This window comes from Egretta garzetta, unplaced genomic scaffold (genome assembly GCF_000687185.1).
Source record: "Egretta garzetta isolate BGI_Z169 unplaced genomic scaffold, ASM68718v1 scaffold617, whole genome shotgun sequence".
Taxonomy (NCBI): Eukaryota; Metazoa; Chordata; class Aves; order Pelecaniformes; family Ardeidae; genus Egretta; species Egretta garzetta.
In genome coordinates this window covers 277,899-292,612 of record NW_009260188.1, presented here as the reverse complement: position 1 = coordinate 292,612, position 14,714 = coordinate 277,899, and positions in this window count along the sequence as shown.

The window sequence follows — 14,714 nt, the reverse complement described above, 5'->3', positions numbered from 1 at the left end:
TCTAACTTACTCTGCCAAAGGGGACTAGAAAAGCACAGTGACTTCTCAAGACTAGTAAAGTCTTCTGGACAAGCTCTCTGTATGAAGCAGGGAAGGTGGAGAGTGTGGAGATTCTGACTAACTTAACCAGTTAAAAAATGTAATGTGCATAACCGGAGAAAGCATTTCCCCTGCAGATTAGTATTTAGTGGGTTAGCCAGACTCTGTACATTTTATTAGCAGTCTTCACAGGCTAAAAGAAAATTCACAAATAAAATTATTTGTTGGAAATCTAGGGTTGGAAGTGCTTTTCAGTAGAGCCTTACTGGCAACACAAATTGCTTGCACAAAGATTCAATATAAGCTCCTTGATAATATACGACCCTAAACTCTAAAAAACCTCAAAAATCACACACATAGTTGCTAGAACTCCGAACTGCCCTAAATTGTGCTGTGCAATAGTCTACTAAGGGTCATTTTATTAGCCAGATTTTCTGGAATATCACAACATATTGACAATGACTTTCCCCTTGTAAACCACTTGCTAAACTCAGTTAGTATAACTATCCTTTAAATAAATTCATCACCACTTTCTAGTCAAATGTTTTGTTGTTTTTGCAGCAATTATGTGTCATGAGATGATCAGCTTCCTTCAAAATATTGCAATTTTCCACTGCACGTATAAAGAGAAAATCAAATTTACCCTCCTCTCATTGAAACACTTTTTAGTTTTCAGTCTTTAAAGAAAACTCATTTTTTCAGTTCTTTCCCCCCAAATAATAAATTTACCATTTTTTTAATAATAGGAAATAATCAAGTAATCTCTATAATGTGATCCAATGGATCTTATGTAATGTCAGAAATACTCCTCTGTGTTTGGTACCCAAATGAAATAGTCATTGGTCTCACATATATTTGTGTGAATTCAATATTTCTTAAAAGATCTATATGATTAAGCTCCCTTCCATTATGTTAGATTATGAACATTCATTCTTCAGAGGTACTTGTGCTGTGTCAAATGCAGAGGACAAAACCAATCAGTGCTTCCAGGCACTGGAATGAGTACAAGAAACTGATGTGACTGTTTCTATGTCATTCACTTATCATGTAGCCAATAATATGCATAATGTCATAATATTTTAAATGCTGGCAAAATTTACTTTCAAATAATATTTCATTTTTTTTTTTTAAAAACTGTTTTGAATAAACATATCGTGGACAAATTCTCCAAATGCAGAATTAGAGACTCACAGTGACTATAATTTTTAAAAATGCATTAAAATTACCGAACAACAGAACTTCTATTTCAAAAAAGCACTCTTGGAACACATACTAATTATTCTTGCCTGCCTAACTCTTTCTGAATTTAATTCTTAGATAGGATCAAATATCTGATCTGAACATGCACTCAAATTAGTAAGTTATTACCAACTAAGTAAACATAGTGTGGTGGTTTAACCCAGCAGGCAGCTGAACACCACACAGACGCTCACTTGCTGTCCCCCTGCTCAGTGGGACGGGGGAGAGATTCAGAAAAAAAAGGAAAGCCATAGATTGAGATAAAGACAGTTTAATAAAACAGTAGAGGAAAAGAATAACAATGACAAACAATAATAATTGTAAGAGAATATACAGAATACACAAAACAAGTGATGCACAATGCAATTGCTCACTGCCCGCTCACAGATGCCCAGCCCAGCCCCGACCAGCGATCACTCTCCCTCCACCACCTCCCCCCGAGCATGACGTCATATGGTGCGGCATACCCCCTTGGCCATTTGGGGTCAGCTGTCCTGGCTGTGCCCTTCCCAGCTCCTTGTGCGCCTGGCAGAGCAGGGGAAGCTGAAGAAGTCCATGACTTAGTCTAGGCACTGCTCAGCAGTAACTAAACCATCAGGGTGTTATCAGCATTCTTCTCATACTAAATCCAAAGCACAGCGCTATGCCAGCTACTAGGAAGAAAATTAACTCTATCGCAGCCGAAACCAGGATACATAGGCTTAAAAAATATTATTAATGAGAATGCTTCTGTAGCATAAGACGACTGGAGTTCAGTCTAGGTCATAATTTTAAAAATAAAAATGCATGCACTCTACAATCTTTCCTCTCAGCAGTGGGTAAAAAAAATACTCGCAGAGAAGATTAGTGCTGCCTCCACTGTTCCCATAAAGGAGCTCAGCACATGAAAACCTTTCTCTCTAGAAAAGATGCAGAGGTGACAAGAAGGGAGGGGGATGCACACCTGAATCAATTCAATTCTACCCTGCTTTCACAGGGATGGCTTTCCACACAGCTCAGAGGTCTGAGCTGGGGCATTACATTCCACAGCACTGTCCTTTGCAGAAACTGAGGTTTGCCATGAAAGGGCTGATTTAATTGGCAGTTCTATCCGTTTTCTTGGGTAACTCATGATTTGTCAGCCTCTCTTTAGTGTATTAGTACAAATACACTAAAAGTGTGCAACATAAAAAATGAGACTTTTGGGAAGGAGCATATAGCTTAATATTTCTCTGTGTCAGAATGTGAGTAGCATGGACTTCTCTTTTCCTTTCAATATTAAAAAATTATCATAGAGTATAACAAGTAAATAATTGAAAAATAGTATCCATGAAGTTATAGCACCAGTGTACAAGCATTACCTAGATCCTTCTTTGCACAACTTCTGTGCATGTTCTCTTTCCATATCAAAAATTATGACTTTAAAAGCATCACATTTTCTAGACATTGATACCATCCCATAACACTGGGAAAACCCCCTGTGTTTTGGAAAAATGTGTAAGATCTAATAATGCTCTATTCTCAGAAATCTGATTATGTGCTTCAAGAACCTTAAAATTTAGCAGTGATGCATGCTCAACAGGAGTGGAGAAGGACTCTTGTGTTCCTGGGGGAAGTTAAAGCCCATTTTTTCCTCTTTGTTAAAAAAAAAAAAGGAAGAAAACCAAAAAGAACCCCAACCCTCCAAACTTTCTAGTCACTGCAGTGCAGTCATATGCACGCTGAGCAAGCACCAACACAGCTGTTGTAGCTCTGCCGTGCAAGAGAAAAAAAAAATCATCTGTCCATTTGTTTACATACTCTCTGCTCTGACATTGGCCAGGCCACACAGTTCCATGCTGAAGCGAAATTCAAAAATCATATGCTGCAGACACGCTCAGTACGAGAGGGCTTCTCCTCCACAGCTGCCGTCCCTGTGCCGCACATATAAACAGACAGAGAACTGAATCCCAATTAACCTCCTGTTGCCTCAGCATGTTAGCTCCCAGTTCAACACCCAACAGGCTGAAACCTTCTGCTCTCCAGTCTGCTGCTGGTGAGGGAAGGATGCAGGAGGTCGGAGGAAACCTGGCCTGGGAGGGAGGCCCACCAGAGCTGGCTGCAAAAGGATGTGGGGCCTTGAGAAAGGAACTGGGGACCCACAAAAGCCCCTGAGCTGCACCCTGGCTGCTGGCAGAGGAGCCAGTAGTATTTGTTGGGGGAATATGCGTCCTGCTGCCTGCAAGCAGGGGGCAGGCACACAGGGGTTATGTGGGGACTTGTGTGTTTTGTACTGCTGTACAAAACTGCCCCAGGGCTGAATGTGTTGATCCGAGTGTTGTCCCTTAAGAAAGGGACCTCCACTGCTCCAAAACTCAACCTTTGAATGATCTCACTATTTATTTCTGGTGGCTCTTCTGAGATATCTTCATTTTGAAGTAGCATAAAACAGAGAATTATGGTTCCACTGGGTGCAGTTTCAGGATCCCTAAAAATTTCCCAGGGGATGTAGAGAGAATATAAACCTATTGACGTGCAGAGCTGCCATCCTTAACTCCTTTTCTCAGAAGCCATAGAAATAGCCCACAGGTCCCCAGGGTCTACAGACTATGAATTGAAAGTGTTGCTAGAAAAGAATAACAAACCTGTTCTGAAAACGATTACATCTACTCATTCATTTTAATTTGTGTCTGTAGGTTAGAAAACGCATGGAAACAAACTTGATTATATCTAGGTCTAAGAAGTTCCAGCTACTTGCTATAACATCATGGTTCAGTTATTTAATTCCTGGACACAGTTCAGAGAGAGGTAAAATCAACATCCACTTGGTAGAATTTGTTTGCTTTTCTGTTCATCCTTCCATTGTTTCTCTACTCCATCAAGATTTCTACAGGAAAATAGTATTTGGGGTTTTTTTTTGAGTTAACAGAAAGTACAACATGTTACCCATAAAAGAAGAGTAGGCTTTACGTGTTGCTGTTTTCCTGAGCTTCATGAGCCAGATTCTACCCACAATTAGTTAAGAGTAAGTTGGACCTGTACATTGTTTGTGTATGCATACCAACCTCTCTCCAGCTCTTCAAATAAATTGACTGTAGAGATAGTAATGGAAAAAATCTTAGCAAAAAAGGTCCACCTTTTCCATTTTTTTTCAGATTTGTTTCTGATCACAGAGGCTTTGATCTAATTTGCAGGAAAAGGAATGTATAGATCAAAGCGAAACCTGAAATGAAATTCTAATGACATAATGTATCTACTAGCCATATTAAGAATACAAGCAGGAGAACTGAATTTGAATACGATTTAAACAATTGTTGATCAGAATATATATAAATATGCTTACCGACACATGCTTTTGCTCAAGGCCAGGCCTCTTTGAACTCATTTGGAACTACTCCGGAGACTTTGTGGTGCAATAGATCAGATTCTGGTCTAAACGATATCATGCTGGCCAAATGGTGGCAGTGATTAATCTCTAAGTTCATCATTAATAAAAAAAAAGTCATAGCTGAGATGCCAAGTATGTTACACCCTTGAAGAGAAATGATCTAAAAACTTGTCTGGAATGTGATGATTTCACCAACCCATGGGACAGACTCTGTACACAGTTGCAGATGTAGAAATCTGTTCATGGCGTTAAGACAAAGCACTAACCCGACCACGGGCCAAGTTCAGACTTGGCATGAGGGAGTGCAGAACTGTTTTAAATGGATGGAGTTGCACCAAGGGGGACTTTCTGCCCAGAGATGCAGAAAGATCCTTGGTGAGGATACTTCGGGTAACGAGGCTATGCTCAGTCAGAGCCAGGTTTTGCTGATCTCACTCTTGCTGAATAACATCCATTTAAGACACTGGCATCTCACTATATTTGATGGACAAAGTTGGAGAGCCACGCTGGAACCAGCCCTACAGATAGAGTACCTTTCCAGTACTTGGGCCTAGGGGAAGACACACCCTGCAGCACAGCACAGCACAGCCTGGGAGGGAGGCCCAGAAGTTATGTGGTCTATTTAAGCCGCGAATAAAAACAGCTGACAGAACATAAATATGCAGGGTAGATCTTGGGACCATAAATTTACACTTTTTGTAATTAGAAAAGATTCACAAATATCTTTGTTAATGGGGTTTTAAATTTCATTTAGTGTATGGTGCAGCATTACATAATTAATGCCCTACTTCAATGATCAGTAAAGAAATTAATAAAAGTAGTGGGGGTGGGAATGACAGAAGAATCTGAAATAACTTGGCAATCACGCTTGTCAGTCTTGACTTAATGTATGGATGTCGACGAAAAGACCCAATATCCCTATGCTGAGATTATTGGCAGTCTGAGAAATGACCGAGAATATACATGGTATATACAAGCATTAAATTAATCTTTGTAGTTCAGGACTCAGAAGTAAAAGCCCCCATCATTTGGACACAGATTACCAGAAGCTATGTGGTTTTGATTCCACTGTTATTCTATGAGAGTTGTTCTAAGTGTGCTAAAAATGAGAAATTGAGACTTATGTAAGCATCCTTTCCTTTGTTCAGAGCAACAGCTAGCTGCTCCCCATGGGAGTGACTTGCTGTGGCAGTGTCTCCTGCCAATGCAGCCATAACCTCAGTGGGGTCTTATATGGGGTGGGCTGTGTGTTGGAGACTTCCTATCCTCCACAGAGAAGAAAAAAAGGAAAAGGTGGGGAAATTGCTCTGTGAAATATCATCCTTAGTGTCTTCCAGCATCTCCTAAACTTCTTCACCTCAATGCACTTGGTAGCATTGAGCAGAGATGAGCACTGTTCTTGCTGTCAGGGCCCTGAAAGGGATTTGGCCATGTGGCTCAGGGCAGGGACCAACCCCTGGCCCCAGGGGTTGCTCCATCCCTGCTGCCCTGCCTGTGCCCAGCCATGGCCCTGAACCAAGCCCCCACCTCCAGCCCAGCCTTGGCCCATCCCCATCCTCCTATCTGACCCTGGATCCCCCCACTGTGCCTGATTCCCCAAATACCTCTTCAGACAGCCAAAGCCACTACACTAAAATGGGGTAGATGTTGATAGGTCTCCTTTTTACACTAAATTCATAGCTTCACAGAGTTTGGCGTAGTTGTCCTTTTACACTACTGCTTACAAATTCAGTACAAAATCTGATAAAGAGAAATAAAGAAAATATATTCTGCTATCAAGGAAAAGACAATACTCACTAAACAAACCAAGGACCATAACTGTCCAAAACTGCCAAAGAATGAAGATTTGATCTGAAAAATATATGGTCTTCATTCTACCATTTCCCTCATGAAGACAGCAGTCCTGAAAATTATCATTATGTATTTCCACTGCAAGTAAGAAATATGTAAAATCTATTATTTGTCTGTGGTATGCATACTGAGAAGAGATTAATTCCCACAACTGTCAATACATTTCAAAGTTTAGTGCTTATGCTTGCAATACAAAGGATGTAACAATAATAGATGGAATATAAGGAAGGGAAAACCCTTTTGCTTCTATCAGGTTAAGGGCAGAAGAATATGCTGAAAGACAGGTCAAGATGATTGGAGAGAAATGAAAGGTCCAACGTGTCACAAACAACGCTCTGGTTCACATGCACTTGGAGCTGTAAACTATGCTGTTTTAACTTCACTTTATCTTTTACATCTGTAGCCCTTGCTTTTCAACTTAAAGAAGAACACAATACAAATAATTTGCTTTTTAAGTTACATGCCCCTGATGAAGCAAGTATCTAATTGTTTAGCTCTTTAAATCATTGTTTTTAATGTTAATTATCAAACTCCATTCAAATAGACAAGGACACTTCTCAGCAAAGCAATCTTTTCCTCTTGCTGTAAAATCCCTTGATCAAATTCACTACATCAAAACTGTTTCAGTAGCAACATCTGATTTTGCAAACACAAGATTAAGCATTTGCTGCTAGAATATGCAAGTGCAACTCAGCTGAATACAGTGGAGAAGTGCCTGCCTGTGTCAGCAATGGATTTGGCCCCAACGCTTCATTATTTAGATTGTGAATTCCTGATGTGAGGAACTATGTCTCTGTTTGTTTGAGATCTGCTTCAGATACTTTAGCTGCTTCATAAATAATAAATCAAATCACAAGTAGACGCCTCAGGGAAGAGGAAAAGTAACTGTGAGAGAGAGGGGGATTGTACAAATACAGGAAACCCTCACTCCAGCTACTTTCCAGGGACTCAGAAATAAACGATAGCTGAGTTATTTATTAGTTACATTGGTCTTCAATTAAAAGTTTTGGCCAGTGTGTATTAACATCTCTGGAGATACTTCAACACAGGTACCCCAGACATTGAGTTATTCATCTATGGTTTTTCCTGTTGCAGATCCCAATGTGTTCATCAGGTTTTGAGGAAATACACAGAAAGAAATAAAGTACGAGAAGAAATTTTACAGTCCGCTTTTCAGATGTGCTCGGGTGAGGTTTTACTGTGAAGCATCTGGGAAGATAGGAACCCTTACTACCATCTTCTGGGCAATGTCTCTCACCATCATGTGATGCTGATGAAGCATCACCTATCCAGGCACCATGACTATCCTGGTACTTTCCCAGCTGAGGGAAGCAGAGGCAGCTGGAGGCAGCTGACCCACATGCAAAACCACCACAGCCCAATCGAACAGCCAAAAATTTGCTTGACTCCTCAATACCAAACAACTAAGCAGTGCAGCCCTTAAGAAGTAAGTACAATCAGTCACACTTGCAAGTAATTGGGGAGAATTTTCACTCTAAATTTAAATGAAATTGAACGTAGAAGATCATAATTTTTATGAAGGAATGAAGGTTTAGGTTCTTGAGCCATAACACAAGCATTTGATGAACAACCTAGCCAAACAGGCTCTGTCTGTGCCATTGGTAGTGCTTATTTCAAGACATCAGCAGTCTAAGCAAGCATCACTCTGTCTTTGAGCATCCTGAGAATATGGCTAAATATGAGGTTCAGTAGTGTGATGAATACAGGCAGATCCCAGAACAATGACTTTACAGGGCTGAACCTTTTTGAATACTCATTAGGTAAATGTATAGAGATTGCAGTACAGTCAAATTATTGGTGGAAATCTGCAAGAGCCCTCTTGTTGCAGAAATTATTGGAAGATGACAATCACAGTGTCACTTTTTCAACACAGACCAACATTATGCTAAGAATGATATACAGGGGAAAATTCTCAGCACCAAATGTAATTGAAACTTATTCCCACAGAAAATGTTAACATGAAGTGTGTTACCTATAAGGGCTTCTCGAACAATGTGTACAGAGATAAGAGACAGAAAGAAAACCAGATGCATTTGCAGCTGAGAAGATGAGGACTGCTGTGGGATTTCAGGTCCTTCTGCTAGTTTGTTGGATCTTTGAAACGACAGGTTCATTTAGAAAATATATTAATTTTTTATTTCAATTTACCTAATCTCAGGAAACCTCTGAAAGCCACAGAGATTTTATGTCAGTACTCTTCTACTGGCAAAAGCGGTAACTTGAGCTCTCACACAGAGCTCCTCTGTGCATCAATGCATTGCAGAGCTGCGTTAGAGAGACGTGGGCCTCATTTCAGGTTGTCTAATCCAACACTATTTTTATGCATGTGTATTTTGTAGATTCAACTTTGAAGGCACAGGGAAAGAAATTCTTTATTTTGGGGATATGAATGTTATTAAAGACTGGATGAATCAGCAACAAGCAGTGTGTACTTAGAGGTACAATGACAAATGAAATGCATTCTTCATTATTATTATTGAGAAGGAATTTTCAGTGACTACCACTAATGATGGTGATTTTACTACAGAACTCATTCAGTCATATGTCAGGCATATGATAAATCTAACTTGTTCTCTTCTAATAATGCAAAAATAGATACTGTAAAGTGAAATGAGCAACTGCTGACAAAAAAAATGCTAGCCCATAACATATCACTTCTTTACTGATCATCTGATCAAATCATTTGCCATCCAAAGTGTTTGTAATATTTCTCGAGACAAAGTAGTCTTTTCCACCACCCCGCAGGACAGAGGAGGTTTGAAAAACATCCTCCCCTTAAAAAAAAGACCCTTCAATGGGGCAGGTATTTTCTTCTATACATAATTTAAAGATAAGAATGGAATGTACATGACTGTGAGCAGAATAAGAATTGTGTACTTTTCCACAAATGAGAAGGCTGCCCAGAATGCATTATTAGCAAAGGACCAACAAGACCAAGCCATTTAATCAGACAATTTAGTTCCTTTTTCTGAAATGTCTAAGAACCAATTTTTCTCAAACTTACTTGGCCAATTTCTTTAGGGATTACACAGAAGTAAATTAAATCTTAGCCATTTTACTCAATTGTTATGAAGCAGTGGAGTTGTAGCAGTAACATTGTTTCTGTTTCCAGATGTGACAGCATTTCTGATATCAATTACAAAACTCAGTTTTTGGTTAAGCATGCAAAAAAGCAATCTCACATGTAAAATATAAAGGGAATAGCTTACATAAAAAGAACTCCCTACATGTGCAAGAACTAGTAGGTTTTAGGTTTGAATTTAAATCAACATATAATAGAATTTCTTTTTTTGATAGGAGATTTTTGTTTGTGTGTTGTTTTTCTTTTTCTTTAGAGGAATGGCAGCAAGCTAATTTTGTAATAGCCACAACAGCATTTTGGAACACAGTTTGGCAAAAAAAGAAACCCATTTGGTCAGCAAACACATACTGTATTGGTGTATCAAATAATCTTCTACAGAAATTATCTCTATATTCAAGTATTTTAAGCTGAAGTAGTAGCTTTTTCCCTCCCGTGCTATTCATTGAAAATTCTCTCTGCTTCCATTCAGTCAAAGAATGAAAAAAATAGAAAAAAACTCCAGCACTTTCATACCTCCAAGACTACACTGCTCTAGCAAAAACGCAGAAAGAAGCAATAGAGTTTATTCAGTTCCCTAGGGTGAGGTACTTGTAGTTGATTTTGTAGCTGTATTGCCAGGCAATAGGAGGTTCACAGAGTGCCTCCTGACCTATGAAGGTCACTGCACTCCAGGCTCAAAGGAAGTTGTCCATGACCACAATATATAGGGACTGAAGTCTTTGTGTCTGTGATACTCAGAAGGGGAAATTTGGGAATGAGAGGCTGACACAGAACATTGGTTATAGTAAGAGATCATACTGTGGTTTTGTGGTCTGGGTGCAAGCAGAGTGCTTTCTATGAACTTCACAACCTCCCTCCTTCATTTTCCCTGTATGTGAAATGGGAATAATATATCTCTGCTTCAAAAGAGAATAGAGGTATTAGCAGGGTGTTTGTAAAGCACTGTAGAAGTGACAGTCAATAGAAATACAGACAGTCAATAGAAAGCCCAGTTAAATAATTGTACAGAAAATGAAACAGAAATCTTCAGGTGGAAGTCCAAGAAAAAACATCTGGCAAAAGAGAGAGGCATAGGAGGCCTGACAGAAGGAACAGAAAAGCAGCATTATTGGTTTGTTTTTCCCTTTGTAGATCAAACCGACATGTCAGATGTGATGCAATCTGTTGTTTGTGCAGAAAAAAATGGGAGAAGAAAGAATGGGAACATCTGAACTAAAAATTGTCTTAAAAATTAACTGTGCTCTGCCAAGAAGAAGGTGAAGGGTATGGATGGACACACAGGGGTGCATGGGAGGATTTGGCTTTTAGCACCAGCAGTCACCCAGGACAGGGATACTGTCAGCTCTGAGGCCCAGGCTGGGCTGATATGAGCAGTGCTCGTGGGTGGTTGGGAATAGCTTTTTGAGTCTCTACAAGGAAGTGAAAAAAAGTGGCAAGAGGCCTAACTTATCCACCAGCTCAACATAATATAGTGGTCGGCATTCGGGTCCATCAGTGAAATGAGCTTTCGGAGATTGTAAACTCTGGAGTTTTTCCTGTTTTCTTCTCCCCAGGCTCCCTGTTGTTCTTACTTAATTTTCAGCTCCTCTCTTTTCCTCTTCTCTCCTTTATATTTCTTTATTTGTCCTGTACTCTTCCTTACCCATTTTCTGTCTTATTCCTCCTTTTTCTCCTTCTTTTGTCCATTCTCATGTTCCTTTCTCCTTTGCATTTCACACTGTAGCTATATACTGATTTTCCTGAAGTCTCACCATGTGTTGTTCCTTCCGTAAATAATAGGAGTGACAACTGTCTGGCCTTGGTGTTCGTATCCGGTTCTCTTGCCTGTAGGTAATGTTCCTGTGCCTAATGTTCCTGTTTAGGGAACCAAAACCAAACTGATAATCTAAAACTTACAGCTACATGCTGTACAAACAGTAGCATGGAGAGACTTCATTATAAAAAAAATCAACAGTGTGAGACAAAAGAAACAGATTAATATAGCCAGACAGTGAACTACAGGCGAGAACCACCCTCATGAGCCAAAGTCTTAGCAACTTAGCTCTAAGAAAGACGGAGTTTTTTGTAAGTACCACAGTCAAAAGCAGGGGATGCCCTAGGAGATGTAAGGAGCAACAAAACACAAAACAGTATTCTAGTTTTGGCTGGGACAATTTCCTTCAGAGAAGCTGGTATGGGGCTATGTTTTGGATTTGTGCTGCAAACAGCATTGATAACACAGGGAAGTTTTCGTTACTGCTGATCAGGGCTTACACAGAGCCAAGGCCTTTTCTGCCTCTCACCCCATCCCACCAGTGAGGAGGCTGGGGGGCCACAAGAAGCTGGGAGGGGGCACAGCCGGGACAGCTGACCCCGACTGACCACATGGATATTCCATACCATAGGATGTCATCCTCAGCATATAGACGTGGGGGGAGAAGAAGGAAGCGGGATGACATTCGTAGTGACGGTGTTTGTCTTCCCAAGTCATTGTTAAGCATGATGGAGCCCTGCTTTCCTGGGGATGGCTGAGCACCTGCCTGCCCACGGGAAGGAGGGAATGAATTCCTTGCTTTGCTTTGCTTGCATGAGTGACTTTTGCTTTACCTATTAAACTCTCTTAATCTCAACCCACTTTTGTTTTCTCATTTTTACCCTTCTGATTCTCTCCCCCATTCCACTGGTGGGGAGTGAGCGAGTGGCTGTGTGGTGCTCAGCTGCCTGCCAGGGTTAAACGACAACATGCAGAAAAGGGCTTGTGTGAAGATCCAGCATGGGAGCACTGTAAGATAGCATCATGAGTGATCAGATGTGGGAGCTGATCTTGTCATACTGAATGGGAGAGAGAAAGGCTATAGAAGACCTGTGGAAAGGAAAATGTACAATTTCTGTCCTATGTGTTTGAGAAGGAGGAACCAGCAGAGTGACATGGCTGAAATGCTTTAGCTAGGTCGGCGGATGTTGTCCATGCACTTACGGTTCCTATTTCAAGTTTTTTCTGCTTCTTATAGTTAAAGCAACTTAGAAAAAAAAAAAGAACATTGAGATTCATATAACAACATTATTTCAAAAGCTATGGCTAAAGATAGCACTGAGTCTTGTGCAACATGTAACAGAAGAGCCAAAGTCCAAAACGCTAGATGAAACTGTGAAGGTTTCACTGCAGAGTTGCAGCTGGATATGTGATTCTCCCTAAATACAAAGAGGACAGAAAAGACCTGCAAAACACTCACCTTCATCTAAAGCTATCCTGTAGGAGAATGCAGGCGGAAAATACCTTTAGGCAACTTCCCTATAAAAGGCCCTTGCATGACAGTGTATCTCTTTCTGGGCCACTTGTCTCCAAGGTTCTCTCCAAGAAAGTGGCAAGTCCTTTTCCAGCATTGTCAGGGGCAAAGAGTCTAAAGTACCTGATCCCAGATGCCATCTCAGCTCAAGGTCCCTGTTCAGACCTCAGTCTAAGCCTCCTTACCGATCCAGACTCCTACCATCCAGCTCAAGGTCATGTCCCCATCTTATTGACCGTACTTATTTTTATTTTTTTTTTCTAGTTGAAATCACTAAACTTATAGTTTAAAAGGCATCAGGTCAGCCTGAGAACACGTATAGTAGGCACCAGAAATCCTTTCATCCCTTCCTCCAGAGTGTAATACCTTTCATGAAATTCTTATTCCTGTCAAATCCGGGTAACTTTTCAAAGCAGAGATATTATTTAATCTAACAGGGTAATTTCCTTTCTCAACATCTCCATCGTATAATTTAATGTCAAGCGTGTATGATTTTAGCAGCACCTCCTCATCAAACTCCCAAACCAGAAATGGTTGGCAATCAGTGATGTATGTGGAAATCAATAAGATGTTCTTGTACAGCCTGCTTAGATTAAACACATAGCATACTGCTCTTTAGGTGGAAATCATACTGAAATGAAACATCAGAAGCAAAGCTAAAAGCCTGTAATAGCTTTGCGGTGTGAGCTCTTAAGTCTCATTAACATTAATTGTATGTATGGTTCAAAGTGATAATATACCCCAGGATATTTAAATTAATATAAACGATGATTGAAATACAAACCCTACTGCAGGCAATTACAAGTGAGAATATTAAGGGTCTGATTCTGCAACCCCTTCCTCATCTAGTTAACCACCCAGTCACAGTGAATTTACTTACATGCAGGAGGGCTGACTGAGTCAGGCCCTAATTTTCTAAATCAAATCTTTCCTTCATATTAAAGGAAGATAGCTAACCTTGAAATTATGGTTTTGGAAAGACATTTCTTGGCTATTTTTAGCAATACGATTTAATCCTAACAGAGTAATGTTTGGGAAACTTATTTGGACTTCCTTTCATCTTCAGTTACGATGAATAATAAGTAAGAATAATATCAATAATGTGTCACACTTAGGCAATGCCCTTCATTTCATGATCTTTAAGTGCTTCATGGACATGAATAAACTAAGCATTACGACATCAGTCTGGAAGTAAGTGATGTTGTGCTATAAGGATGAAAATGAACTGTGAGGACTGACATAAATTACCCAAGTTGAGTCAGTGGCTCACTGGGAAGTGGAACCTGGACATCCTGGCTCTTGCTCTTCTCTTCTAACCACTAAGCACATTTTCTGTGCTCACTAGGAGTGTTTTGTATTAACAAAATCAAACCAAAACCTCATCAAAATGTTGCAGAAAGAAACTAAAGAATGATGAATCAGAGAGAGTCTGGATCGTGAGAGTGCTTGAGGAGGCTGCCTCCTCAAGGTCTTTCTAGATACCGTTCCCAGGCAAGCAAAGAGCAAACCAGGAGCAGCTAGTCTCACGAAAATGTTGGTTTCCTACCTGGCTGCTCTGAAGATATTTTTAAAGCAAATTCCATGGAAAAGTCAGAGATGTGTGTCTGTAAGGGGCAGGGAGGAAGGGAATCTGTGCACTCACCCGCCTACCATGCTGCTCATAGGTGCCACCAGCTGTTCTCTTCACCTCACTCTCAAGATGAACGAAAAATAATCCAGCAGGTCGTGTTTTGTTTTTTTTTTTTTTAAACTCAGGTGTGCCTTAAAACTGACCTTTAAAAAGTGTCTATCTACAAAAGTACTGACTTTCAGATTTGACCCAGTCATCACTCATTGCAATCAATATAGCCCTTCCTCTTACCTGCAAAGC